Source organism: Neovison vison, chromosome 11 (assembly GCF_020171115.1).
Source record: "Neovison vison isolate M4711 chromosome 11, ASM_NN_V1, whole genome shotgun sequence".
NCBI lineage: Eukaryota > Metazoa > Chordata > Mammalia > Carnivora > Mustelidae > Neogale > Neogale vison.
In genome coordinates, this window is record NC_058101.1 from 113,278,202 (window position 1) to 113,301,814 (window position 23,613).

The following is a 23,613-nucleotide window of genomic DNA, read 5'->3' on the forward strand; positions in this document are numbered from 1 at the left end:
TTTAACGTTGAGAAGACTCTGTCTTTTTAAAATAATCAAAGACCTGATTAAGACACAAAAAATTATTTTGGCAAGACACAGAATCTTTGCTTTCTAGATAAATTAGTTAAAAGATAAAGAAAAACACTTCACAATCTTTTATTACCAAGAACAGACAGATAGTCCCAGAAGACTTTGTCCTTTGAGCAGGTGAAAGAAAACAAAGTTTCTGTTTAACAGAAGTACATTGTTGATAGTGAAGTTTATTTTTAGAACCCTTATAATAGCAATTCAATTTTATCCCGCTTGAATACCCAAAGTAAAATTCCCTTTTTTTTCCCTCTTTCTCTTCCCCTATTTTCTATGCCATTTTGTCCTTTCTTCTCCTTTTTCCCATTCTGAAATAACTAGTTTTACTTTGGGACAAGTTTACTCCCCCCCCCCCCTTAACAAAATGCATCATCATTCTATAAAAGTTAGTAATGGAAAAACAGAGTTAGGGTTTTTGGCAGGAAGAGCTCTCATGCCCTATCATAAAATATGATATCATAGTCAATTGCAGCTTCAATAGGAAGAGATGAAATTGACTTTACACAGACTTGAACTTGAACGTGAATATTACTCTATTATTCCAGCCACACTAAGAGACCTTTTCCTTATCCCCTAGGGCAATAGCTCAGCCAGTGAAAAGCCACCACTCTTCAAATTTTGTTTACTCCAAGGACAGCCTTTACAATACCCACTTTCTCTTTAAAAATGTATACCTCTCCTTTGTTCCCTGGACTTGCCTATGGTTTTATGGCTGCATATTTGTCCCAGATTGCAATTCTCTTTTATTCTCGAATAAATGCATTTTTTCCCCTACTGGTAAAATAACGAGTATTTTACTTTATTTTTTAATTTTTTATAAACATATAATGTATTATTATATGTATAATGTACCCCAGGGGTACGGGCCTATGAATTGCCATGTTTACACACTTCACAGTAGTTTTTATTTTTTAAAATTTTTTATTTTTTTAAATATTGTATTTGTTTGTTTGACAGAAATCACAAGTAGGCAGAGAGGCAGGCAAAGAGAGCAGGAAGCAGGCACCCTGCTGAGCAGAGAGCCCGATGTGGGGGCTCGATCCCAGGACCCTAAGATCATGACCTGAGCTGTAGGTAGAGGCTTAACCCACTGAGCCACCCAGGCACCCCCGTAGTTTTTATTTTTAAGGTTAGTAATACCTCATATTTTTTCTTTCTCCAAAACATATCATACTTTCTTTCCATACAAAGTTGTTTCCTTTACTCCTAGTATTTTAATTACATATTAATTCAAATTCTTAATCTTTAGGAACTTTAATTTCTTGTGAAAACTAAGAATTTAGCAATTCTGAATTGTCACACTAGTATTCTTTACATTAGTGAATTTTTGAGTATATCATAATTTCTAGAAGCATACCCGTTTTTATAGTACAGTCTTTCAATGTAGCACAGAATGTGTTTACTATAGACCCAAATTTATCTTTAGTTCCTCGTAATTAGAAGTCAAAGTAGAACCCATGTTCAGTAATTAATGTTCAATATTTTATCTTATGTGAAAATGATCTAGATATTTGATAAAATTCCATGATTTAATTTTAATTAGCAAAAAGTTTCCAAGTTACCAGAAAGATTTGGGAAACTATTTTTAAGTAGATATACCATAAATCATAGTTATTGCTGGAAAGTTTCTGTAAAAATTCTTATCTCACTTACGTCTATCTAAATCTTACATCTGTCTAAATCATTTGTTCCCAACAATTATGTGTAGACTATTCACAAAAATTTTATGAGCTGTTAGACAAAATCAGCCATCATCCCAAGCTATTAATTTTTGCTGGCAGATTTTGTATAACAAAGATACATTTATTTGACCAGTAAACCCAGGTGGAATAAAAATTCCATGTCTGCATTATAGTTAATGCTCCACCTCTGAAGACATCACTATTTCATTTACGCTGGAAAAATTAAAATAACTTTTTACTTAGCAAAGATTATCTCAGATCATATGAACCTGAAAAACATTTGAGCTAGTTTACATATTTCTGATAGTTTAGAAATACCTAATTCGTATAAAAGCTTACTTTAAGCCAATGAAATAGAGCTTTTTTTGCAAATTAATATTGACAATACCATCTGGAAATAGAAAATATTATATATATTTATTTTTATATTTTCTAATATATAACGCTGAACAATATAGATAATATATTATATATATTAAACTTACTGAACAATCATATATTTACAACACATTAACATACAGATGGACACAGAGAAATTACTGCTATTGTTCTAAAATTTTGCCATGTGTCAGGTACAATAATGCAAACCTTGTTAGTTTATAAAAGACAGTTGGATCCAAATTTTGTTTTGGCAGTTGGAATAAGGTAAGTTCACCTGCTCAGATCGCTAAGACTTTTTACTAGTATTTGTGGAGAAAACATTTAAGCTTTTTCATTAGCCAAATTTCCAAATACTTCCTTTGCATGGCTCTTCAGTCATAGACAATATATGGTATAAAATTTACATCACAATGGCACATAGAAAGTACTCAAGTTTTCTCCAAAGAGATTTAGGGTATATTTGCCTATTATCAAAGGCCTAGCTAATTACTATTAAAATTTTTCTTTCTTTCTCTTAAGTGCGAGACCGTTCTGTTTTCAATGTTCTGATCTTTTACAGTATCTGCAAACATTCTGAGATGAATAGGAATGGTTTAAGGATTGAGGAAAAGAATAGTTGAGTTTTGGGGTGCCTGGGTGGCTCAGTCATTAAGGGTCTGCCTTTGGCTCAGGTGATGAGCCAAAGGACCCAGGATTCTGGGATCAAGTCCCAAATCCGTCTCCTTGCTGAGGAGCCTGCTTCTCCCTCTCCCACTCCCCCTGATTGTGTTTCCCCTCTTGCTGTCTCTCTCTCTATCAAATAAATAAATACAATCTTAAAAAAAGAATAGTTGAATTTTGAGTTTTGAATTGTTTCTAGAGCCAAAGTTCTAGTTTGGTAGAGGTGTGCAAGACAAAGACATTTGTTTTTAATTCCCCAAAGAACTAAATTGTAGCCTGAATATCAAAGCTCTGACCTACCCATTTTACTAAATGTGCTTCTATATATCATAGAGATGTCCAACTAAGATGAAAATCAAAAGATTCCTACATTCTAGAGCTTCAGGGCTTAATGCTGTATGCCTTTTTAAAAGTCTGTCTGAAGCATTTAACAAAGGTGTTCTTCCTGAGTGAGTAATTCAAACTTGGACCAGTTCATCTTAAAGGAGAAAACATTGACTATTGCTTATGTCAGTCCCTGACATAAGCCCTCTTTCTTTCTTTCTTTCTTTCTTTTCTCCTTCCTTCCTTCTTTCTCCCTTCCTCCTCTTTCTTTCTTACTTTCTTTCTTTTCTCCTTCCTTCCTTCTTTTCTCCCTTCCTCCTCCTTCCCCCTCCTTCTCTCCCTCCCTTCCTGAGACAGTGGGGAAGGAGGGACAGAGGGAGAAGGAGAGAAAGCAGGCCACACCCAGTGTAGAGCCTGACATGTGGCTTGATCTCATAACCTGAGCTGAAATCAAGAGTCAGATACTTAACTGACTGAGCCACCCAGGGTCCCCTGTCTTATAATTTCTTAAATGGCGTCTTTTGAACTGCAACATTTTAAAATTTGATACTCAATTTATTAATTTTTTCTTTTATGGTGTTTATTGAAGAAATCTTTGCCTACAATTTTCTCATAATATTTTCTTATAAGAATTTTTATTTATGTATACAGTGAGTCTTATGTTTAGGGCTAAGATCCATTTTGAGTTAATTTTTGTGAAATGTATGAGTTAATGGTCTAAATTTGCTGTCTTGCAGGTGGATATTAAATTTTTGAGAAGATTATCCTTTTCCCATTGACTTGTCTTTGTAAAATTGATTATAAATTTATACATTTAATGGTTTATTTTTGGATTCTCAACTTAATTCAGCTGATATATGTGTCTCTCTCTTTTTTTTTTAAAGATTTTTTTTTATTCATTTATTTGACAGATCAAAAGTAGGCAGAGAGAGAGAGAGGGAGAGGAAGCAGGCTCCCCGCCGAGCAGAAAGCCAGACTCCCAGGACCCTGAGATCATGACCTGAGCCAAAGGCAGAGACTTAACCCACTGAGCCACCCAGGCGCCCTATGTTTCTCTCTTTATGCCAACCATACTGCTTTGATTACTGTAGCTTTATAGAAAATTTTGAAATGGAGTGAACTTTGTTCTTCTTCTTTTGCTATTTGGATCCTTTGCATTTCTGTATAAACTTGAGGATTAGCTTGTCAGTAACTTTAAATAAAGCTTGCTGGAATTTTGATCGAGATTTTGTTGAATCTATGTCTCAATTTGGGGAGAACTGTGTCTCTGCAATGACGTTGCTGAAATTATTAATTAGCTTTTATCATTCTGTTGTGGGTTCTTTGGACTTTTCTACATATCAGATCACAGTTCCTGTGAATAGACAGTGTCACGCTCTCCCTGCCTGCAGAGATGACGCAACACCAACACACACACAGGTCGATGCACAAGCTCTTGTTTATTCCCTGGTCGATCTTTCTCTCTCCTGCAGGGAAGTTCCCTTGCCTTATATAGGGCATAAGAGCCAATCACAGAGGTGTTCACGTGAACAGGAGGTATATAGCCCATCACAGAGGTGTTCACGTGAACAGGAGATATCTGGGGCTCGTAGGCAGTGGTGGCATGCGGTGTTCATGTGAGGAGCACGAGGTCACGTGTGGCCAGGGCGGATGTTTTTCAGGCTGTTCGTGCTGCTCGGGCTATGTAGCCGGCGCCATCTTAGGGGCACGACCCCGACAAGACAGTTTTTATTTCTTCCTTTCTCATGTAGTTATTATTTGTTTCTTTCTTTGTTTTTCTTACATGATGTTTTAGTCTATTCAGATGGCTATAACAAAAATACTATAAACTGAGTCACTTAAACAATGAATTATTTCTCATAGTTCTGGAGCCTGGGAAGTCCAAGATCAAGAATGTCAGCAGATTAAGTGTCTAGTGAAACTTCTTTCCTGGCTCACATACAGCCATCTTCTCTCTGGCTCTTCAGGTGGTGGAAGGGTGGGGTAGCTTCTTGAGGTCTCTTTTAAAAGAACAGTAATCCCAAAAAACCCAACCTTCAAAAACCTTTGTCTCCAAATATTAGCACATTGAGGATTAGGTTGCAACATACGAATTTTTTCAGACACAAACATTCAATTGATAGCACCTAATTACCCTGGTTAGGATCTTGAGTACAATGTTGAATAGAAATTTTGGGAGAAGATATCCTTGCTTTCACTTCAGAAGGAAAGCATTCACTATTTTTTATTATTAAGTATGCTATTAACTGTAAGTTTTCCTGAATTGCATTTAGAGTTACGAAAGTTCCTTAATGGGGTGCCTAGGTGGATCAGAGAGTTTAAATGTCTGTCTTTGGCTCAGGTTATGATTCCAGGGTCCTGGGATCCTGGGATCAAACCCTTCTGCTTCTCCCTCTCCCTTCTCCCTGTTGTGCTCTCTTGCCCTCTCTCGCTTTCTCTCTCTAATAAATAAATAAACAAAATCTTTAAGAAGAAAAAAAAAAACCAAAAGATCCCTTTCTTCCTAGCTTTTTGAGAGATTTAAAAAATTTGTATTTTGTTTTTATCATGAATATATTTTGTTAAGTGCCTTTCCTGCATATATTAAGAGAATCATATGTGTTTTCTTCTTTATTCTACTAAGATATCATATTAATAGCTATTTGGTTGTTAAACCAACCTTGCATTCCCAGTTTAAATCCAGCTTGGTCATGGTACATTATCCTTTTCACATGTTCCTGAATTTGGTCTGTTGATATATTGTTGAGGACTTATATGTGTAAATTCATGAGGGATATTGGTTTGTAATTTTTTTTATTTTTTTTAATCTTTATCTGGCTTTGGTATCAGGGTACCCTGATAGAAAGTATTTCCTTCGCCTTGAATTTTGTGTGGAGATTTCAGGTAGCTGATTCAATAACATATGTTTATCCCCAGGGGTACAGGTCTGTGAATTGCCAGGTTTACACACTTTACAGCACTCACCAAAGCACATACCCTCCCCAATGTCCATAACCCCACCCCCCTTCTCCCAACCCCCCTCCCCCCAGCAACCCTCAGTTTGTTTTGTGAAATTAAGAGTCATTTATGGTTTGTCTCCCTCCCAATCCCATCTTGTTTCATTTATTCTTCTCCTACCCACTTAAGCCCCCATGTTGCATCACCACTTCCTCATATCAGGGAGATCATATGATAGTTGTCTTTCTCTGATTGACTTATTTCGCTAAGCATGATATGCTCTAGTTTCATCCATGTTGTCGCAAATGGCAAGATTTCATTTCTTTTGATGGCTGCATAGTATTCCATTGTGTATATATACCACATCTTCTTTATCCATTCATCTGTTGATGAACATCTAGGTTCTTTCCATAGTTTGGCTATTGTGGACATTGCTGCTATAAACATTCGGGTGCACGTGCCCCTTCGGATCACTACGTTTGTATCTTTAGGGTAAATACCCAGTAGTGCAATTGCTGGGTCATAGGGCAGTTCTATTTTCAACATTTTGAGGAACCTCCATGCTGTTTTCCAGAGCGGTTGCACCAGCTTGCATTCCCACCAACAGTGTAGGAGGGTTCCCCTTTCTCCGCATCCTTGCCAGCATCTGTCATTTCCTGACTTGTTGATTTTAGCCATTCTGACTGGTGTGAGGTGATATCTCATTGTGGTTTTGATTTGTATTTCCCTGATGCCGAGTGATATGGAGCACTTTTTCATGTGTCTGTTGGCCATCTGGATGTCTTCTTTGCAGAAATGTCTGTTCATGTCCTCTGCCCATTTCTTGATTGGATTCTTTGTTCTTTGGGTGTTGAGTTTGCTAAGTTCTTTATAGATTTTGGACACTAGTCCTTTATCTGATATGTCGTTTGCAAATATCTTCTCCCATTCTCTCAGTTGTCTTTTGATTTTGTTTACTGTTTCCTTTGCTGTGCAAAAGCTTTTGATCTTGATGAAATCCCAATAGTTCATTTTTGCCCTTGCTTCCCTTGCCTTTGGCGATGTTCCTAGGAAGATGTTGCTGCGGCTGAGGTCAGAGAGGTTGCTGCCTGTGTTCTCCTCAAGGATTTTGATGGATTCCTTTCTCACATGGACGTCCTTCATCCATTTTGAGTCTATTTTTGTGTGTGGTGTAAGGAAATGGTCCAATTTCATTTTTCTGCATGTGGCTCTCCAATTTTCCCAACACCATTTATTGAAGAGGCTGTCTTTTTTCCGTTGGACATTCTTTCCTGCTTTGTTGAAGATTAGTTGACCATAGAGTTGAGGGTCTATTTCTGGGCTCTCTATTCTGTTCCATTGATCTATGTGTCTGTTTTTGTGCCAGTACCATGCTGTCTTGATGATGACAGCTTTGTAATAGAGCTTGAAGTCTGGAATTGTGATGCCACCAACTTTGGCTTTCTTTTTCAATATCCCTTTGGCTATTCGAGGTCTTTTCTGGTTCTATATAAATTTTAGAATTATTTGTTCCATTTCTTTGAAAAAGGTGGATGGTACTTTGATAGGAATTGCATTAAATGTGTAGATTGCTTTAGGTAGCATAGACATTTTCACAATATTTATTCTTCCAATCCAGGAGCATGGAACATTTTTCCATTTCTTTGTGTCTTCCTCAATTTCTTTCATGAGTACTTTATAGTTTTCTGAGTATAGATTCTTGGTAGCTAATTCAATTTATTTGTTGTAGGTATATTCAGATTTTAAATTTTTCTTGAGTCAATTTAATTTTTTTATTTTTAAAATATTTTATTTATTTATTTATTTGTCAGAGAGAGAGGGCACAAGCAGCGGGAGAGGCAGGTAGAAGGAGAAACAGGCAGAGGGAGAAGCAGGCTCCCTGCTGAGCAGGGAGCCCAATGCAGGACTTGATCCCAGGACCCTGGAATCATGACCTGAGCTGAAGCAGATGCTTAACCAGTTGAACCACCCAGGCATCCCTTGAGTCAATTTTAGTAACAGTACTTTTGTCTTGTTTAGGAATTTGTCCACTTCATTTTAGTTGTCCAATCTATAGGGATAGAATTTTTCACAGTACTCTTTTATGGTAATTTTAAGTTCTAAGAAATCGTTGGTGATATCTTCTCTTTTATTTCTGATTTTGTTAATTTGTATTTTTTTCTTTTTCTTGGTCAGCTTTTCTTATTGTCTAATATGAAGATAATATTCATTTCATAGAATGAGCTGTGTTAACTTCTTTTTCTACTTTCTGAAAGAATTTGTGAAGGGGCGGTATTATTCTTTAAATGTTTGGTAAAACATGGGGCACCTCACTGGCTCAAAAAGTACATGACTCTTCATCTCGAGGTTGCGAGTTCAGGCCCCACATTGGGTTTAGAACCTACTTAAACAGACAAACAAACAATCAAAAAAGAACTTAACAGTGAAGCCCTAGATTTAAGGTCTAGGCTTTTCTTTGTGTGAAGATTTTTTAATTACTCATTCAACTTTTTTACATATTAGGTCTATTTTGTTTTTCTCTTTTCTTTCTAATATACACATTTGCAACTATACATTTCCCTCTGAACAAGGATTTAGCAGCATCTCATTAATTGTGATATGTTGTGTTTTCATTTTTGTTTTAAAGATTTTATTTATTGGGATGCCTGGGTGGCTCAGTAGGTTAAGTGTCTGCCTTCAGCTCAGGTCATGATCTTGGGGTCCTGGGATTGAACATCATGTGGAGCTTCCTCTCCCTTTGCTCCTCCCCCACCCCTTCTGCGCTCTCTCTCTCTGTCTCACACTCTCTCTTGCATAGAAACCAAGAGTCTGATGCTTCATCTCACTGTGCCACCAAGGCACCCCAACCCCTTTATCTTAACAGTAGTATTCTAGAGATATTTTTTATCTTAAAGTCTGTTCTGTCTGATATTAGTATACCCACTACAGCCTTCTTATGATTATTAAATTTTTGCTTTAATTAATTTTTTTGCTTTAATTAATTCTTTTTTTGCTTTAAACCTACATGTGTCTTTGAATCTAAAATGCATCCTTTGTAGATAGCGTGCAGTTGTTGCTTTCTTTCTCACTCTTTATTATTTATTTATTTATTTAAAGATTTTATTTATTTGTTAGAGAGAGAGAGAGAGACAGAGCACAAGCACAGGCAGACAGAGTGGCAGGCAGAGGCAGAGGGAGAAGCAGGCTCCCTGCCGAGCAAGGAGCCTGATGTGGGACTCGATCCCAGGATGCCGGGATCATGACCTGAGCCGAAGGCAGCTGCTTAACCAACTGAGCCACCCAGGCGTCCCTCTTTCTCACTCTTAATACCAGTATGATATTGTTTAACATTTCTAAAATATAGAAATTATTAATTTCATAGGGTCGTTGTAAGAATTAAATTGGACAGTTGGATAGCCTTTTAAAACCCTGATTACTGGGCTCTACCTCCAGGGTTTCAGATTGAGTAGTTGTGATATGGGCCTGAGAACTTGCAATTTTATGTACCCTGCTGATGATTATCCTGCTGGATTAGTAGCCACAATTTGAGAATCAATTTAAAACACTTGAAGCAGTTCTGGACACCTCACTGTTGCTTCTATTCACTTCCTCTGTCAAAGTCCTCCATTCTTTAAATAACCTACTATGTTAAGATACATTTGGTGTTGGCTCTAGCATGTTGGTATTTATGTTTCTGAGGTCTATTAATACTGATTGCAGAAAAGGAAATTTATGAAACATAAATTTTGATCTTTTCAGGTAAAAAATCCATGTAACTTGAGCCTTGTAATTCCTCATATCGAATTGCATCACTAAAACTTACAATATTACAAAAGATAGAACTAAATCCATTAATCATAAAATAGGAAGACATATTCATTGTGAGAAAAATAATGGTGAATTCTGCAACGAGGTGTCAAAGTGTATCAAGAGAACTATTATGATGAATTTGATATTTTGACCTCTAAGAACTTCAAGAAATAACTTGAAATTAATATTATTTAACATTTGCTATAACTAATCCACTTCCAAATATCCCTGAAGAATGCTGCATTTGTATAAACCTGCACCTTTTATCACCCAGAACCAGGGAACTTCCAGACCTTTGCATGCAAGCTGTTTTTAAAGAAAAAGGTAAATCTCCCTTTAATCCAATGCTTTTGAAAGGTTATAAGTGTTTCATTACTTAAAACACACACACATACACATGCTTAAAAAACATAAATGAATATCTTGGATTAAATACATTATTTTCTTGCTACAAGTTGGTACAGAGCCTTGTCATTTTTGTTTTCATTCTAAATATTAATCTATAGCAACAAGCCAATTCTGTAAGAGGGCATTTTTGCTGCTTGTTTTCTCAAATGTAAAAATAAATCTAAAGGACAATATCAATATCTATAATTATGATTGTGGTGCTTGTAATTTTGAAGTAGGATTCACCCAAAATAGAGGTCACAATAATTTAGTTTTAATATATGCACTTAATATACTTGCTTACCGGATTCTTATTGCCTTTATTAACATTATGAATGTAATTTTCAAGAGATTCAGAAGTTAAGCACACAGATTTGGGATCTAGATTACTGGCTAAAACCTTCCTCTCTACCATTTTCTAATTGTATGGCTTCAGGTAATTAACCTCTTTGTGCCTCATTTTTCTCCTATCTAAAAGAAGGATAAAATAGAGCCCAATTTGTAGGGCTGTTGTGAGGATCAAATTAACTAATGTATATATACCACTTAAGACTGTGTCTGGCACTTTGTAAGACTATGCGTTTTAGCTGTTACCACGTCTGCTAAAAACAGTGATACTAATAGTAGCACCTTATATTCATGTGGTGCTTTAGATACGGTTTAAAACTTTCCTACTTAATACTGGTGGAAAACCCTCTTGTAATTGATACTGAAGCCATTTGCAGCAGTGTGTATGGCATGCATTTATGGTGAGTTGCTGTATTTTGCATAATTATTTGTACAGTACAGTGCGGAAAAGCACACACCTGACAGTCTCTCCCTTTCCCTGATGTTGCTGAGCAATTCCATTCACTTCTTTCCTCTCCTTTTCTTTGATCCCCTCCCTTCCCTTCTAGTCTCATTTTTCAGTGTTACTAAACATTTTATTAAGGGCAAGTTTTGTTAAACATAAATATTACATTAAAAATTCACTAGTTCTTTCCATTTTATCTTCTCATTCATCCTTGTATTCTAGAAAGGTATGGAGGGAATAGTACATGCTAAGGAGTATCTTTATTAGGAAGGAAGAGTTTTCTCTTTAAGAAATACTGTTGCCCACTTTATAAATCACTGCATATTCTTAAGAGTAAGGTATCTCTTAGGAAGTGGTGTTGCCAGGGTGCCTGGGTGGCTCAGTCAGTTAAACATCTGCCTTTGGCTCAGGTCCTGATCTCAAGGGTTCTGGGATTGAGCCCCACATCAGCATCCTGGTTCTCCCTCTTTCTCTGTCCCTCCCTCACTCATGCTCTCTCTCACTCTCCCTTGTCCTCGTTCTCAAATAAATAAATCTTAAAAAAAGAAAAAAAAAAGATGTGGTGTTCCCAAATTTACAGAAGTCTCATGGAACAAAGTATGGGTCATTATTTAACTACCTTAGAAATAAAGAAGCAAAAAAATTTCCAAGTAAATAAATAAATGTCTCATTTTAATGTTTTTTCAAGTGTAGATATTAACTTTAGAAGTATATAATTTTCTTCATGAATTTACAGATGATTTACAGGTCTTTGACCCACATTTTGAACCCACATTGGTTCAAATACAAAACAGGAATATAACCATTTCATTTTCCTATGCTGAACCTACAACTAGTCTCTATTATTTGACTGACCATTAGATTATTATGTTAAGAATTTTAATTTACAGTGTTGCTTGATGTCCACTAGAGGGGACCAAACCATGAATAGAGGAGTCTAGGCTTCTATTTTCCCCGTGATGAAAAAGCCTGCCCGCCTGAAATTTCAGCCTGCTCATCTGAAATTCACAAATTATTATTCAGTATTTTATACTGTTAAGAGGCCAACTCAAACTTATCTGGATAGACAAGCAAATCTACGGAAACACTGAAAAATTAATTTTAGAGAAGCACAAAAGTTTTGCCTAGAATCTTCGGTAGCTTGAAAGTTTAGTCAATTCATAAAAAAGCACTGAACTATTTTTAATTTGTTCAAATTTTAGTAAATACCGAGTGGTACAGTTATAAGTTTTTAAAAAACACTTTACTGATTTGACAAGAAGACAAAGGTGAATTTTGAAATGACTCCATAGCATATAGTAAGATAATGTATTTTGGGTCATGATGAATTTTCAGAAGTAAAGTGTTTTTTTTTTTTTTTAACATTATCCAGTTGTCTTATTTCATCAGTGAGTAACTAAGGTGAGCAAAGCCCGAAACTTGTTTGTGATTTGTAATTTGAAATACCTTATTTTAAGAATACTGTTTTCCAAAATAAAGTCCATGTGTACCTTAAAAAATCTGTAATTTTCAGTTTGGTACCTCTGTTACTACTTGAAATCTCTGATTGGTAAAGGATTTTTATGATATATAGCAATACATTTTGCATACAAATTTTTGGTTCTTTGCTAAGGCACGTTACATTTTGTGAAACTTGTATCCAAAGAAAAACAGAAAGGATTTTACTTTGTGTAAATATAATTTAAGAATCTCATATTTCAAATATTTTTAGAAATAAGAAGTAAACATATTTGGGTGAGATTTGTTTTGTAGAACTCTAGATTCGAAACATTTTTTTTTTCATATGAACAGTTTGAATTTTATTGCCAAATTAGTATAAAAAAATCACACTATGGAAGGTGAAAGCATAATTTATTTAAAAGAACAACCACCACCACCACGCAGCAGTTAAACTGCAAAAATCAGTCACATATCACATCTGTTTCTCTGCAAAATACACTAAGGTATTGCAGAAACGAAATGTCCACTAGATGCCACACTTCCTTTGCAGAGCAAAGCGGTACTTTGACTTGGCAAGCTTTGTGCTGCTACTGTTGTATCTGATAACAGGATCCAAGCATAAACAATTGTCTTTTCCTTCACATTCTCTTTCTGATGTCCTCTCCTGGTAATATGCCGAATGATCTAAAATTTGGGCAGTAGTGTTAGGTTGTAAAGTTCTATCAAGGTCCTAGAGCAGAAGGACAGGGAGATTATATTTATTGACTTAAAAAAAAAATCAAGTTATTTTGGAGCTAAAAAAAAGCTAAAGATGTTTCATTTGCTTCTCCACCATTTACATTTTTTACATGACATGTTTGTTTTCATATATGTTTATTCTTTGTTTTACTTTTTGTGTATATGTTCATTCTGTTTCCTCTTTCAAGAAAAAAAGAGGTTAAAAGCCAATTTTCTCAAAATGTAATGAAGAGATATAATTCAACTTTTTAGAGAACTATACCAAATAAAACTATGATTGAATTTTCTTTAGGGGCACCACTATTCTCTTTTGTTTTTAGAGGTTATTAAAACTGAAAAAATGAAGATCTTTCCATTTTCTCTGTCATGTTGTCACTTCAACAATGAAGCGAGCAGAATTCAGTAAGGGAAGATGCACAAGGCATCCCACTCTATGCGATGAGACAACCCTAACAAGACTGCGAAGTATTCAGAATGCTTATTCGCTTGAGTCATAATATTTGATGTACCTGTGACTTGTCAATTATAGCATCTTCATGGCAATGTAATCTGAGATTAACATTTGGTGCTATAAAATAAACATACCTTTATCATATGTCTGAAGCCAGTCCTCCGTCTTCTTCCAGATTATCAGCCTCCTGAGCAATTTTCCCGTAGGACAGTTATAACTTTATAGCACTGTGTCTTCTCTATTCTCAAAATCTTTTGAGGATCTTATCATGATAATCTGGTCACTAAGGAATCTGAAATGAATTTTTACAATCATCCTTAAGCTGACTTTAGTTGCTGGAGTAACAACTAGATTTACCAGTTGGTGTGTGAATTTTTCTTTTCTAAATTAATGTGTTTGGAGAATTACTTTTCAGATAAATCACTTTTTTTTTTTTCAGATAAATCACTTTCAGTTTAACTTCTATGAAAGAGTTTTTCTTTTTCTCTCAATAACTGACATAAAGTTGACTAAATTTAGTGGCCAATTTGTTGAATAAATTCTGTTGTGGAGAAAAAAACTCAACCAAACAAATCTCCAAACCAAACGACAAAAACAAAACAACAGATTAATGAAACTATTAGGAAATCCATATAACAGGGGGTTATCAAAATAAGTTTCTATTGTTTCAATTTTTCTTAGTAGTTTTTTCCCCGGTGGATAACATCTATTATTAAAGTGACTAGAAATTCACCGTGAAATATACATAATTTGTGATAACCTTCCAAAGGAAACTAGAAGAAACAGATTAGTCCAAGGTGACTTGTAGAAAGGCCTCAATTAAATAAAGTGACAGTGTTTAACACCTTCTAAAAGCTGCTCTAAGAACAGATTGTTAAAAAAAAAAAAAAAGAATAAATTGTTGTTAGTTTGTTTCCTTATAATTGCCTTTAGGAGTATGTACTACAAGCCCAATGGGTTTTTTATAGGTGAAGGAAACCCAAAGGCTAAGTCCTCAAAAAAGAAAATTTTATTCTCTTCATTTGAATGATATTACATGGGAAGGATACTATAATTTGTACTGTAATTTATTTCCATTGAATTCTAAGAATAAACAGACTCTGCCCTAATGACAAACTTTACCTTCAGCCCTCCCATTTTAAAGGAAATTGTGACTTTATCAGAAATCACCTAGAAAGAAGTTGCCAGGCAATGAACATGATTGTGCATCGATAATGTGGTTTGCATCATTCTGGACACTGTACAGAGTAACAAATGAAGTCCTCAAGAATTCCTTTTCCAAGTTAGAGCTAAGATAAACTAATACATGTTGATGAAGATTGGAATGTGTTTAGATCTGGGTCTTGTGGAAAACTTAGATCAAGGGTGTAAGGGGGCAGCCTGGTGTGTGTTTGGGGTGGAGATCTCCTCTTAGTAAGATTTTTAAAATTCTTATTGTAATAGTAGAATATGTTCATTGCTAAAAATCCTCAGACAATACAAAAGTATTAATAAAATATCTAAACAAAGGATCTCAAATTGGAAAATAAGTTTGTGTTAAGACTTTTCCTATAGAGATAAGGTATATTGTAGAAGGAATTTCTTCCTTAGTAATGATGTGAGTAATTACAACTGTTAAAAGAATAGTATTTAATGAGGTGCCTAGGTGGCTCAGTTGGTTTAGAATCCGACTTTTGGGGGCACCTGGGTGGCTCAGTGCGTTAAGCCTCTGCCTTCAGCTCAGGACATGATCTCAGGGTCCTGGGATCGAGCCCTACATCGGGATCTCTGCTAAGCAGGGAGCCTGCTTCCCCCTCTCTCTCTGCCTGCCTCTCTGCCTACTTGTGATCACTCTCTCTCTCTCTGTCAAATAAATAAATAAAACCTTAAAAAAAAGAAAAAAAAAGAATCTGACTCTTGATCTCAGCACAGGTCTTGATCCTCAGGTTCTTGAGTTCAAGCCACACATTGGACTCCAAAAAAAGAATAGTGTTTAATAACTCCCTACTATGTATTCACATCACTTTCAGGCCCTTTTAATACAAAAGGAAAAACTCAGAAACCCATAAAGGCCCTTATGTGCTTTTTGGGGATAAGCAAAGGCTAAATGTTGGGTGCTTGGAGGCTTTTTGCGTTTCCTGGTCAGGGAATATCTTTCTTTGCCTCCTCTTCACTGTCCACACCCTTCCTCATCCCCCCCTAACCCGGTCCTCCAATCGGTAGGATCAACCAAGAGATTTTATATAACCTTCCTACAAAAGTGGTGAAAAAAACAGAAGTTAAAAATTTGGCTGATCCTCAACATTACCCTAAAAGAAAAATTCCTCTTCCTTTCAAGACCATCACTAAACGCAGGTTTTGCCTTGGTTGCCTTTGGGAGCTAGAATGTGATTATCCCAAACCATACTATGTCATGAGGGGGCATTCTCAGCAAGTTCTCCAAGACGTGTGTAGGGGGACCTAGATACTGTTGGATCACCATTAGTTCTTTCAAGTTTGTTTTTTCCCCATCCAACGTCTAATGGCCAAGTTTTTGAACTTGTCCACCTTCTGTTCTGCCCGGGGGCTACTGGCATTGAGCAGACTAGTTCAGGCTTAACTTCCACAGACGCCTTCTCTATACTGATCCGAACAATAGGGGCCACTGTGTGTAAGTGGTGGAACCCTGATAAGGGAGTTCTTGGAAGTACATTATCTTGAAAGCATTATCTTTTTCTACATATTACTGATACTCTCTTCCCATATTTCTACAGTTACAGGGTTTCAACTCTGAAACATTTTATTTAAAAATTTTATTACAGATTGTAAATGTAATACATACATGTAAGTGATTTAAACAAAAGAGATGTGTTACACAGAAACTAAAAATATTTATGTTCGCTATACTTCTTGTTCAACGTTGGGATGCCTGGGTGACTCAGTTAAGTGTCTGCCTTTGGCTCAGGTCATGATACCAGGGGCCTGGGATCAAATCCTACATGCTCAGCAGGGAGTCCTTGCTCAGCAGGGAGCCTGCTTCTCCCACTGCCTGCTTCTTCCTCCACCTGCGGCTCCCCCTGCTTGTGCTCTCTCTCTCTCTCTCTCTGAAAAATAAATAAATAAATAAATAATGCCTTAACAACAACAACAAAGCCAAAGATAACAAATGTTAACAATTTCATGCTTGTAAATAATAAATTTTGTTATTTATATTTTACTCTGATATTTTAGTACTATAATATACATTATAATATAAAAATTTACCATTTTAGCCATTTTTAAATGTATGGTTCAGTAATACTAAGTATATTCACACTCTTATGCAACCATCACCACTATCATCTCTAGAACTTTTTAGTGATCCCATACAAAAATTTTATATTCTATATTAAATTCTGTTAAATAATAACTGTTCGTTCTCCTCTCTTCCTAATCCCAGGTAACTACTGATTGGCTTTCTGTATGAATTTGACTATTCTAGTACCTTATATAAGTGGAAACATATAGTACTTGCCCTTCCCTATGTGGCTTATTTCACTTAGCATATTATCTTCAAGGTTCATGCATATTGTAGTATGTAAATATATTTTAAATATGTTTTGTATAATGTAAATATATTTTAAATAAACTAAAAAGAGAATATTTGACTCAAACTTTTTTTAAGGTCAGAACTTGCCCAGAAGGTGACCATTTAATTATATGACCTCTTCTGATCCCTTCCAGAACTATAATCCAATCATGATTATCTTTTGCATTCTTTTACAAATTAAATTGCAATTACAATTGTAAATGTAACTGGTGTATAAATTTCTCAATAAATACTGTTTTTAAGGATACCTGGGTGGCTCAGTGTGTTAAGTGGCTGCCTTTGGCTTAGGTCCAAGTCCCACTTTGGGCTCCTTGCTCAGTGGGGAGTCTGCCTCTCCCTCTGCCTGCTGCTCCCCCTGCTTGCGCTCTCTGTCAAATAAATAAAATCTTTAAAACAAAACAAAACACTGCTTTTAGAAAGCATAAATTTGACAGAGGAATGCTATATTAGCAGTGAGAAAGGGCCCAAGTTCTAGCTCTAGATTTGCCAATTATTAATTGACTGATCAGTCTTAGAATTGTACATATGTGTGTATGTGTACACAGGTGTGTGTGACTACATTACATGCACACATTATAAAGTGTTAATTGTAAGTACATTAAACACTCCCACTATATTCTATCATTTCCCAACTTGTAATTATGTAGTAATTTGTCTGATTATTTTCTCTTCTGCTAAACTATGAGTTCCAAGAGGAGAAAGCCCATAGACCTGAAATTAGCTATTTCTACAAGGTGGGTGTAAATAGTTGAATTCGTTAGCAATATCTCAGAGCCTTATACTAGTAATGACTTCAATAATGACATCTAAGTCATTATTAGGAGATTATTATATTGATTTTAGAGAATTTGCATGTCTTGGAGAATAGTCAATGTTGAAATACTCTTTTTGGTAGTCTACATATCTTTCATACTCAGATTACTAATTATTCATTATTATAATTTAAATTTTTAAGAGGGTATAAAAATAAAAAATAAAGTTAGAAATAAAATAAAATGTAGTTATCTGAACTAAACTTTTTTTCCCCCTGTGCGTCTTTCCTCTGATGAGGTGGACAGTGTACATGTGGTAAAAAGTTGGACTTTAATGCTATAATGAATATGATTATAGGAATCCAATATAGAAACATTCTATAAGAGAAATAAGCAGCTATGTAGATTTAAAATTGGTCTACTACATCTAGAGAATTATGAATGTATGCAAGAATGGGACACTATGTCAGAACTTTATAACTTTATAAAGGCATCAGACTCAACATGTTCAAAGAGAGTAGAAAATTGATTGAAAGAAAAAAGAGAATCATTAGCAAATATTAATGATGTATTAATATTAAAGTTATTGATTTCTGTTGATTTGATTACTGATTTCTTTTTGCAAAATAATTATATCAATGTGAAAATGAGACCCTACTGGGCCAAAAAATTTGTTATAATGCGTTAAAACAAAACAGTGAGATATTGGTACAAGGAAAGGCAAATACATTTATGGACTCGAATAGGAAGCCTATAAGATGAGTATATATGAGCTTTGACTATTTCTCTCATAACTATTTATTTATTCTATTTATCTGTAGTCTCTTATTTTCTATCCCTCTTCATTTATCTAATCTATGTGTTTGCCACATATCTCTTCTTTGATTTCAGATGACCACAACAAAAATGTTAAATATATAAAATTAAGATTTGAAATTAGCAGTAGAAAAATATGAATATGAGCTTAAGAATGGAGACTCTCCATTCACTATCTACAGAAAATAAAGGCCCATTAAAATACAGCAATATGTTTCACGGCAGCCTAAAGGAAAAGAAAGATAAAGTCCATTTATATTTATAGTTGAAGGGAGGTTTTCTTTCTTTCTTCAGGGAAAGCAAAATATCTCCTAGTAAATATTGAAGGGAATTCCTCATATGGAGCTTCTTAAAGGGATCATAGAATATAATTTGAACTATGATTTCATTATTTCTACAAAACACGAAGAAACAGTTTTCAAAAGACCATGTCTTAGATTATTTTTCATTAAAAGCAAATGGCACAACAAAAGAATAGAAATACTGCATCCTGGTTAAGGTAATTCTTAAGAAGATCAGGACACAAAACATGTTCCATGCATGTATATTAGAGAATTGTAATTCTCTAAACGAGTGTTTCCTGTAGTTGGTAGGCAGAATTCTAAGATGGCCTTTGAGATCCCCATCCCCTAGTGTACACATTCTAAATAATCCCTTCTCCTTGCATGTGAACAGATTCGGGAATATGATGAGATTTTCCTCTTGTGATTATGTTTCATTATATGGCAGAAGGGATTTTGCAGATGTAGTTAAGATTCCTAGTCAACTGACTTTGAGGTAGTCAAAGGAGAGATTACTTGGGATGAGTCTGCCCTAATCAGGTGAATGCTTAAAAGAGAAGGAAAGATTTTCCTCCTGGCCTTAAAGAAGCAAAGTGACATGTTGGGGGAGGGGAACATATGCCAGGCAACTGGAGAAGCCTCCAGGACCTGAGAATGACTCTACTTGACAGCAAGGAAAAAAGTGAGACCTCAGTCCTACAACTGCAAGGAATTATTCTTTTAATAACCAGTCAGCCTTGAAAAGGACTCTGCACCTAGAGGAGGTTTCAGCCCCAGACAGTGTCTTGAGTTCAGTCTTGTGAGACCTTGAGCAGAGAACTAACCACACGGTGCCACACCATGAACTTCTAAACTATCTCACTGGTAGGATGATGAATGTGTTGTTTTAAGCTGCTAAATTTCTGGTAGTATGTAACATAGCAACAGATAAAAATACACCATACTGGTAAACTCACAGACCAGTACATTTTCCCAGAATATTTGTCCCGACTTCATATTTTGGCAAATGAGTAAATAATCCACAGTAATAATTATTATAAAAGTTGGAAACTGGTGGCCGTGGCAGGAATTTGGCTCTGGATGTATTTTGCTTAGCTTGTACTTTTATTATTATTATTTTTTATTTTTTAAAGATTTTTTAATTTTTTTTTTTCTTTGACAGACAGAGATCACAAGTAGGCAGAGAGGCAGCAGAGAGAGAGGAAGGGAAGCAGGCTCCCTGCTGAACAGAGAGCCTGATGCGGGCCTCGATCTGAGGACCCTGGGATCATGACCTGATCCGAAGGCAGAGGCTTTAACCCACTGAGCCACCCAGGCGTCCCTAGCTTGTACTTTTTAAAAAAATTGTTTTAAAAAGTTCTGTTTTCAACATTTTTAAATTGAGAAATTGTGTATTTTTAACTTCTCTTTAAAAACAAAAAGAACATTGGGTCCCAGTTGCCTGGAAGTAATCAGCTAGTTCAATGGAACATCGGCTTGCATTTCACTATATTCTCCTCTTTCTGTGTTATGTACAAGATAAATTACAAGAAAAATACAGTAGAAAAAGAAGATATATGTTATGTATACAGTACACATGAATTTATACATGTATAGATACATGAAGCATGTGTACTTACACACTATTTATAAAAATAATCCAGTATATTTTCCCTTATAAAAAACCCATTTCCTTTTCCTTCCTTTTTTTTTTTTAAAGATTTTATTTATTTATTTAAGAGACAGCACAAGAAAAAGAGGGAGAGAGAGAGAGCGTGCACAAGCAGGAGGGAGCAGCAGGCAGAGAGGGAGAAGCAGACTCCCCACTGAGCAGAGAGCTCAGTGGCTCCATCCTAGGATCCCAGGATCATGACCTGAGTTGATGGTAGACTCTTAACTGGCTGAGCCACACAGGCACCCCTCCTTCCCTTTCCCTCCTTCATTTCCCAAAGATCTTTCTTTTTTCTTTTTTAAGATTCTGTTTATTTGAGGGGCACCTGGGTGGCTCAGTCATTAAGTGTCTGCCTTCGGCTCAGGTCATGATCCCAGGCTCCTGGGATCAAGTCCTACATTGGGCTCCCTGCTTGGTGGGAAGCCTGCTTTCCCCTGTTTGTGTTCCCTTTCTCGCTGTGTCTCTCGCTGTCAAAGAAATAAAATCTAAAAAAAAAAAAAAAAAAAAAAGATTTTATTTATTTGAGAAAGAGAGAGTGTATGAGCAGGGGGACGGGGGCAGAAGGAGAAGCAGACTCCCAGCTGAATAGGGAGCCTGATGTGGGACTTCATCCCAGGACTCTGGGATAATGACCTGAGCCAAAGGCAGAGGCTCAATTGACTGAGCCACCCAGGCCTCCCCACAAAGATATTTCTAAAATGGGAAACAATTATTATTAGGTTGCCCCCAGTTTAGACTGTCTTGCCTTACCCATCCTTTTGGGGCCCTCTAAATGCACAGCTGAAACTACATAAAAATGCTACTCTGTACATAATCCCAGCTTTAAATTTCTTTTCAGGCTTAATCTGTTCATGGAAGTTAAGAGAAGAAAGATGATATAAAGATTATCATTGCAAATTTATTCTATCTATTTCTTAGTGAAGGATCCAAGTAAACTTACAAAGTGAGATAAGTGGTCCGGGGGCAAATTGTTTACTCATGACAGTCTAGCCACAATAGGTTATACCTTGTGTTAATTAATTTCTGTTACTGCCCTGAATGCTTTTGGATAGAGGATATAGATGAGCACAGGAATCCTGATATCAGGGAAGGAAATGCTCTGCAGTAGATTGCAAAAATGGTTATGAATTCTTTCTCTTCACATACATTTTTTTTTCTTTTACAGTATGACTTCATATAGTCTTTCACAAAGAGGTGGAATCTGTTCTTTCATTACCTGAATCTGGGCCATAGGACCTACTTTGAACAATGGGATAGTAGCAAATGTAATAGAAGTAGAGATTTTGTTCATTAGGACTTGCCTCTCTCATCCTATTTTTTTTTCTTTTAAGATTTATTTATTTATTTGACAAACAGAGATTACAAGAAGGCAGAGAGGCAGGCAGAGAGAGAGGGGGAAGCAGTCTCCCTGCTGAGCAGAGAGCCCGATGTGGGGCTCGATCCCAGGATTCTGAGATCATGACCTGAGCCGAAGGCAGAGGCCTTAACCACTGAGCCACTCAGGCGACCCTCATCCTATTTTTCATGAATTTAGGTAAGCCTTGCAGAATGATCATACTTGTGGCTCACTTTGTTGCTTCTAGCCAGTCTCAACACCAGCTGACCCCAAATATACGTAACCAGATCATCTTGGCTTACCGGGAACTTTTTGAGTTTTAGCACTGAAAGTCCCATGTCTTCAAAAGTGCCTCAGTCCCAGGTGAACTGAGACAGTTTGTTATCCCAGATACATAACTGAACCGAGCCAAGACCAGCAGAAGAACCATCATCAAGCTCTATCCAAAGTTCTCACCTACAAAATCATGAGCTAATACATAAATGGTTTTTGTTTAAGTGATTAAGTTTTGGTGTATTCTGTTATGCAGCAGAAACTAACTAACAGACTTTTAAAATTTATCTAGTTTGTTTAACTCATTTTTGAGATGAGAAAGTTGAGATACCCAAGAACACATATCTGATAAGTATAAAGTTTGTCAATGAAAACAAATTGAAGCCAGTATTAAGAAAGGCCAGAGGAGGGGCACCTGGGGGGCTGAGTCAGTTAAGCGTCTGCCTATGGCTCAGGTCATGATCCTGGGGTCTTGGGATTGGGCTCACTTTGGGCTCTCTGCTCAGCCAGGAGACTGCTTCTCCCTCTCCCTCTGCCTTCTGGTGCTTTCCCTCTCTGTGTCAAATAAATAAATAAAATCTTTAAAAAAGTAAGAAAGGCCAGAGGAGATTACACCAGGGATAATATTTGAATAGTAGTATATAAAAAGAAAATTTACAGCTGATGAATATCAAATTGTGTATATAAGTATGGAGAAGCAGTAATATGCAACATTAAAGAGCAGAAGTTTTGAAGTCAGACAGATGTGAGTTGAAATTCTCTATTAGTATGGACCTTAGGGAATTAATTAGCCTATATAGTCAATGTTTCTTCACTTGTGAAATGGACATACCCACCTCACAGGTTTAATAATGTGAGAATTAATATGATAATGTAAAGTACTATGCAGTCACAGAAAAACCCCCAACAAACTACTGTGTACATTATCACACAGTAGTGTGATAATGTAAAGTACTATGCAGTCACAAAAAACCCCAACAAACTACATAGTAAAGACACAATACTGGGTAGCTATTGTTATTTTAATATTCAGGTCAGAGAGTCATTGAAAATACTCAGGTTTAAAAAAAAATACTCAGGTTTGTGGTGTTTCAATCTGCTTTGGACAATCCTAGTAGTGACCTTGGATTGAATCTTTTCCATTGCTAGTCCTAAACAGAACATGGACTAAGAAGCAGAGAGCCTAATTCTAATTATTTTATGCCTCATTTTTTCTTATTTCTGTATTTGCCATAAACATTTATAGATGTGTAACAGAAAACTGTCTGAGGTTAAGTAATTCCATTTTTAATAACCTCTGTTCCTT